Source organism: Gossypium arboreum, chromosome 9, assembly GCF_025698485.1.
Source record: "Gossypium arboreum isolate Shixiya-1 chromosome 9, ASM2569848v2, whole genome shotgun sequence".
NCBI lineage: Eukaryota > Viridiplantae > Streptophyta > Magnoliopsida > Malvales > Malvaceae > Gossypium > Gossypium arboreum.
The window spans coordinates 14,904,292-14,911,646 of record NC_069078.1 but is presented as its reverse complement, the minus strand read 5'-3'; the positions used below and the strand labels follow the sequence as shown (position 1 = coordinate 14,911,646).

General features: G+C 36.2%; 1 non-coding gene across 1 annotated transcript; it reads left to right on the top strand.

Annotated features, from left to right (window-relative positions):
* Positions 1-5,932: 5,932 nt before the first annotated feature.
* Positions 5,933-6,039, top strand: LOC128281166 (small nucleolar RNA R71). The gene has a single exon (XR_008271378.1). It is a non-coding gene; the product is annotated as a small nucleolar RNA R71 (small nucleolar RNA).
* The last annotated feature ends 1,316 nt before the right edge of the window (positions 6,040-7,355 follow it).

Here is a 7,355-nt window from a genome sequence, read left to right as displayed (position 1 = left end):
GACATCTACCACATTGTGAACACTCTGGCCTATTTGACCGAGCACTACCAACACTCGCAGTAGAAGTGGTTTGGGCTTTAAACGTCGTATGCTACTTATTCTTGCTCTTATTAGAGAATCCCATTGATGCGTTCGATTCGGTAAAAAACTCTCTCGATCTTTTAGATGAGGTCTACTGTGATTTCCCTATCTGTTTTCTCCTTGAGTCTTGAGACTCACTGTTAGCTTTTCTTTTCTCTCTGGCCAACTCCTTGGCCTTACATGATCTCTCCACTAGCACCACGAATTCCCTAAGTTCTAAGATGCCAACTAATAATTGGATATCTTCATTAAATCTGTCCTCAAATCTCTTACACATGATAGCTTTGGTAGACACGCACTCCCTGACGTATTTGCTGCGTGATTGATGCAAATCGTGATAAGTTTTATAATTTATGAATGTCCGTTCTTGAAAACTAACTATTATCATGACAAACGCAAGCGCACCTTATCGAACAGTAGTATGGCTTATGGCATGACCGGGATGTCAAACCCAAAGGAACTAAAAGTATTAGTATTAACTTTCTTTTTATTATCTAGCCTAAAAATAAATTGGTTTGTTTTATCTAAACTAATTACTAAACTAAGAATGCATAGAAAGTGAATTGGGGAAATAACTTTTGGGAAAATTGAATGATTTGGACAATACCTAAGGAAAAATCCACGTAGACTTCACTTGTTATTGACTCTGAATTAGGCGATTTATTCATTTGACTTGATCCATAGAAATACCTAATTTATACTCGAGACTAATAATGTCTAACCCTAGGTTGATTAATTGAAATCTCTTTCCAATTAAAACCCCTAGTGTTGCATTAACTCGATTTATGGATTCCTTTATTAGGTTTCACCTTAATCTAGTGCATTAACTCGATTTATGGATTCCCTTATTAGGTTTCACCCTAATCCGACAAAATTATGTCACCCTATCTCTAGGCGTGCAATCAACTCCGCTTAATTAAGTTTGATCTACTCTTAGACAGGGACTTTTTCTCCTCTGAATAAGCACATCAAAACTTGAATTAATATCCTAAAATATCAAAGCAAGAATTAAGAACACATAATTAAGAACAAATCAAATATTTATCATTTAATTCAGATAATAATAACAAGACCTGTCTTAGGTTTCATTTCCCTTAGGTATTTAGGGGGTTTAGTTCATATTTATGAAAGAAAACATCTCAAAAGAATAATGATAACAAAACATAAAGAAAACCCAAGAACTCTTGAAGGGAATTGAAGGGAGATCTTCAGTCTTGAAGGTGAATCCAGCTTCTGAGATGGATCAATCGGCTTTCTTCAAGTAATTCCTTGCCTCTTACTCTGTGTGTCCCTTCTAGGTACCTCCTGGGGTGTTTATATAGGCTTTAGAATGCTTCAAAATCCTCAAGAGTGGCCTTTTTTGCATAAGACTAGGCTTGGGCTCGACAGGGACACGCCCGTGTGACACGCCTATGTGAGGTAGTTTAGGTTGTGTTGCAATCTGTTAAATAGACATGGGCGTGTGAACTACCCGTGTGAGGAAGTCCAGGCCGTGTTGATTTTCCATGTCGACCCATTTTCTTCATTTTTGGCCCATTTCTCTCTCTTTTTACTCTCCTATGCTCACCTAAATATAAAACATGAAATTAAAGGATTAGGAGCATCGAATTCCACAAATCTGATGATAATTCATCCAAAATATGTTAAGCATGGGATAAAAATATGTATAAATTATGACTTATCAAATACCCCCACACTTAAGCGTTTGCTTATCCTCAAGCAAAATCCTCAACTCATAATCAAAATAAATTCTTCTCAACTTATAATTTTGATCAATAATATCTCAAAATAATCCATAAGTAATCATACATTGAAAATTCAACTGAAGGACATCAAAGTTTCAAACATTCCAAGTTGAGCATTTTATCACGAAAACATAGGTGTCTTCTCTCATCTAAGTAATCACCTTTGATTCAAAATATCACATAATTCAAAATCCTCACTAAAGATTCACTCAAATCACTCGAGGTGTTTAAGGACAACAAATTAAGCAGTCATTAGTCAATATGAAAAGTTAATACCATAAGTTTGCGTGAAAATCAAATCTCCACCACTATATATTGAGATGATACATCAATCAAAAGGTCTCTAGAGGGTTGTAACTTGGCTTTGGTTAAGGGGTGTGGTCACAAGCTGAAAAAGAATGTTAGAATCGAGATTGAATTGAAAAATTACCTAACTAGAAAAATACTACAATTGACAATTTACATTCCTATTTGAGCTTATCTTCATGGATAACATCGTTTTAATCTAAGCATTACATAATTTCATAAATTTTTTTTATAACAAATCAAATATTATAGAACATTGCTAAAAATAAAACATAGCTAAGCAATTTATTCAAATCGAATCTCGACAAAAATAGGGATTGAATTAATTGAGAGGATTTCAACAATAATGGATTATGGGTTAATATTGAGGGTAAATCAATGAATGGCTTGTTAGGCTCAAGGGGGTTCAGTAAGGGTTATTTATGGAGGTAGCCTTTTATGGAGTGAATGGGTTAAACCTAGGTGCCTTTATCATCTTAACAGATCAAATCAAAGGTGTGGTCTTGACATGCATAATCAAGCAAGTTCTAGAATAACAATTTGATATTGACGCACTTAAACCAACAATAAAAGCGAGCATGAAAGAAATAATATATGCTTTAAAGGCTTAAGATCTCACAAAAAATTATGGCTTTTTTTATGTTTAACCTGTGAATTTCAACTCAAGATAATACCTAAACTTAGGAGAACAACCTAAAAATTTTAATTCTCAAAAATCAACTTATCATGCTTGATTCTCTAATTCCTTAAAGTTTAAACAGTCAATGTATAAATGCCTATGTTTTAATTCAAGACATATCAATAAAAATCATAAATTAATCAAAATTCATTCTAATAATGATATGAGAAGATTATTTGAGAATAAGGCAAAATTTAGGGATTTTTCTGATAATGATATAAATAACCCCCCCCACACTTAAGATGTGCATTGTCCTCAATGTACAAAGATATATAATAGCTATATAAATATAATATCGAAAGAGAGGCAGAGAAGTGAAACTGACTTAAGATTGTGGATGAAATCCTTGGATTAGCTAGAGCGATAACTGAAGATAAAGCTAAAAGAAAGGCATGATTCTGAGGGATAAATGAGAAGACACTACTGTGAAGTAGAATTAATGGAATAATTCGATGATTACCATAAAGATAGGTAGAGTTTAAAAATATAAAACATGAGTCTTCAAAAATGAATAGAAATAAAAGTAAAGAAAATAAAAATAAAACGAGTTTAAAAGAGGCACGGTCGTGTCGCCTAATACTAGTCTCACACGGTCGTGTCACACACTCGTGTGGTTCACGTCCAGCCCGTTTTTATCTTTAAGTGAGGGATCGCCACACGGCCTGAGGACACGCCCGTGTGTATAGGCCGTGTGGTCACATGGTCATATCACACGACAGTGCGCAATGTGGTTCACTTTTCTAACGCCCGTGTATAAATTTGCACGCCCGTGTTTTTTTGACAATCTCGACCACAAGTGGTGACACGAGCGTGTCTCACTCTATTGTTAATTTCTCAATTTCAACCACGGCTTCTAGACACGGGTGTACCGTATGCCCATGTTGTTTTGACAGTTTTGTCCATGGCTATGTCGCACAGTTGTGGTAACGTATCGAATCCCGTGTTGGGGAAAAATTTCGCTCTGTTTTCACAACGCCGTGTTGCAAGGTCGTGTCACCGCCCGTGGTATGAGTACGGCCTAAGGCACGCCCGTGTGCCTGGCCTTATGGTTTTTGGAAAACCTATGTTCAAGTACCCAGTTAGTGATTTGGATGTTAAAAACTAAAATTTAAAGAAGTTAACACTGTTAATGCTCGGGTTGCCTCCTGAGGAGCGCTTGTTTATAGTCTAAGCTCGACTTACCTTTCTGTTTATGGTCATGGTAGTGCGAGGAGTTTACACTCCTCATTCCTGCTATCAAACTCAAAATAAGGTTTTAGACGGGTACGATTTACCTTAAAGGTGCCGAATTTAGGATGAATTACCTCGACTGTACCATATGGAAGAATGCTAAGTATCGTAAGAGGGATTGCTTCATCAGGTTCAGAAGTGGCAATACGAGGGTCTGTTGCATCAAATAGTAATTTGTCTCCAACCTTAAGTTGATTTGGTGAAACATTGAGCTCGTCATGGTGTGGTTTTGGTCTATCGTGTACTCTCGGTTTCTGTATCTGCCATTCATCTAGTTCTTCGATTTGTAGCCTTCGTTCTTCATAGATAGGTCCTTTGTTTTTACTTAAGTGAGACTCATGTATGCTTTTTAAACGTGTTTCCTACAAAAAAGATTGCACCACATGATCAGTATTAGTAGAATTTTGAGCTTGAAGAGTTATCGTTTCATCATCCACAAGAAGTGTGAGTTTACCTATACCAACATCAATTATAGTTCTAGCAGTTCCTAAAAAGGGCCTTCCTAAAATTAAAGGCACTATCCTCTTCTATGTTTAGAACAACAAAATCAATTCAAAATATAAATTTATCAATTTTGACAAGTACATCTTCAATAATACCCCTAGGAAATCTAATGGTTTTATCGACTAACTGAATGCTAATCCTAGTTTGTTTGGGTTTCCCAAGACCTAGTTGTTTAAACATTTTATAGGGCATGACATTTATACTAGCTCCAAAATCAGCCAATGCATTATTATCATCTAAGCTACCAATTAAACATGGAATCATAAAACTCCCTGGATCTTTCAATTTGTTGGCTAGCTTATTTTGTAGAATGGCTGTGCAAACTGCATTCAACACCACATGCGACGCCTCATCCAACTTCCGCTTATTTTCCAAAAGCTCTTTTAAAAATTTAACTGCGTTTGGCATCTGCGAAAGAGCTTCAATAAATGGTAAGTTAATATGTAATTTCTTTAAAAGTTTAAGGAAGTTACCAAATTGTTCATCTGTTCGGTCTTTCCTTGTCGTATTGGGGTATGGCACCCGTGGTTTGTACTCTTTACTCACCAGCTTTTGCTCACTATGGACTACCTCACTTTTACCTTTACTTACCACAATTCTTTGCCTCAGTTCTGGTTCAGGTTCAACTAACCCTTCCTTGTCTTGAATGGTAATCACATTGAGTTGTTCCCTTGGATTAGATTTAGTGTTACTCGGCAGGCTACCTTGTGGTCGTTCAGAAATTAGTTTAGCGAGCTATCCTATCTGAGTTTCAAGCCCTTGGACCGATGTTGTTGACTCATAAGTGCTATTTCGGTATTCTGAAAGCGAGTTTCTGACACCGAGATAAACTTTTTTAGCATCTCCTCAAGGTTCGGCTTCTTTTCCTGTTGGTAAGGTGGTTGTTGAAAACTCGGAGGATGTTGTGGCATTTGATTCTCTTGACTACCCCACGAGAAGTTGGGATGGTTCCTCCAACCTGCATTATAAGTATTACTCTATGGGTTATTTTGAGGTCTAGAATTATCGTTACCCATATTTTGAACTTGTCTTGCCTCGGTGTTGAGGTTGAAGGATTGATATTCTGTGTGTACTCCTCCTCCATTTGAATCGCACTCATCAGTGGATGTACCTGAGTAGAACCATATAAATCGTCAATCTTTTTATTTAAAATTTCTACCTGGTTAGATAGCATAGTAATCGGATCAAGGTTGAAAACACCGACTGCTTTTGTCGGCTTTGTTCTCATGACTTGCCATTGATAGTTATTCAGAGACATCTCTTCAATAAATTCGTAAACCACTTCAGGTGTTTTTTATTGATAGTCCCACTAGCAGCTGCATCAATAAGTTGCCCTGTTGAGGGGTTCACACCGTTGTAAAACGTTTGAACCTGCAACCATAAAGGTAACCCATGGTGAGGTCACCTTCTCAATAGATCCTTATATCTCTCCCATGCATCATAGAGTGTTTATAGATCCATCTGCACAAAAGAAGAGGTATCATTCCTCAACTTTGCTGTTTTAGCCGGCAGAAAATATTTAAGTAAGAATTTTTCGGTCATTTGTTCCCAAGTAGTGATTGACTCTTGTGGTAATGAGTTCAACCACTGTTTAGCTTTTTTCCTCAACGAAAAGGGAAATAACTGAAGGTGAATGGTATCATCAGAAATGCCATTGATTTTAAAAGTGTCACAGAATTCCAGAAAATTTGCCAACTGAGTGTTTGGATCCTCGACCTGCAAACCATCAAACTGAACAAACTGTTGTATCATTTGAATCGTGTTAGGTTTCAGTTCAAAATTATTTGCAGCAACAGCAGGCCTAACTATACTTGATTCAGTTCCTATTAAAGTAGGTTTAGCATAATCATACATAGTGTGTGGAGCAGAATTCTGATTTACTGGATCAGCAGCAATTGCAGGAGGTAGCGGATTTTCTTGATTTTCAGCCATCTCCTCGGTTGTGGTGGAAATATCATCCTCTTGCTCTTTCTTTGTGTATCTTAGGTTTCGCCTTATTTCTTTGTGGTTTCTGCTAGTTGTGCAATCGATCTCACTGTCAAAAAACAATGGTCCCAATGGGTTTCTTCTAGTCATAATCTATAAAAACCTGCCAGAAGGAAAAACAAAATTTAGAAACAAAAATCAAAATAAAATAAATGGATAAAGTAATAAAAATTAAGTGTTCCTAATATCTTAGTTCCCTGGCAATGGCGCCAAAAACTTGATTGATGCAAATCGTTATAAGTTTTATAATTTATGAATGTCCGTTCTTGAAAACTAAATATTATCACGACAAAGGCAAGCGCACATTATCAAACAGTAGTATAGCTTATGGCAAGACCGGGATGTCGAACCAAAAGGAACTAAAAGTACTAGTATTAACTTTCTTTTTATTATCTAGCCTAAAAATAAAGGGGTTTTTTTATCTAAACTAATTACTAAACTAAGAATGCATAGAAAGTGAATTGGGGAAATAACTTCTGGGAAAATTGAATGATTTGACAATACCTAAGGAAAAATCCACTTAGACTTCACTTGTTATTGACTCTGAATTAGACGATTTATTCATTTGACTTGATAGGTAGAAATCCCTAATTATATTCTTATCTCTCTCGAGACTAACCTAGGTTGATTAATTGAAATATCTTTCTAATTAAAACCCCTAGTGTTGCATTAACTCGATTTATAGATTCCCTTATTAGGTTTCACCCTAATCCGGCAAAATTATGTCACCCTATCTCTAGGCGTGCAATCAACTCCGCTTAATTATGTTAGATCTACTCTTAGACAAGGACTTTTGCTCCTCTGAATAAGCACATCAAAACTTG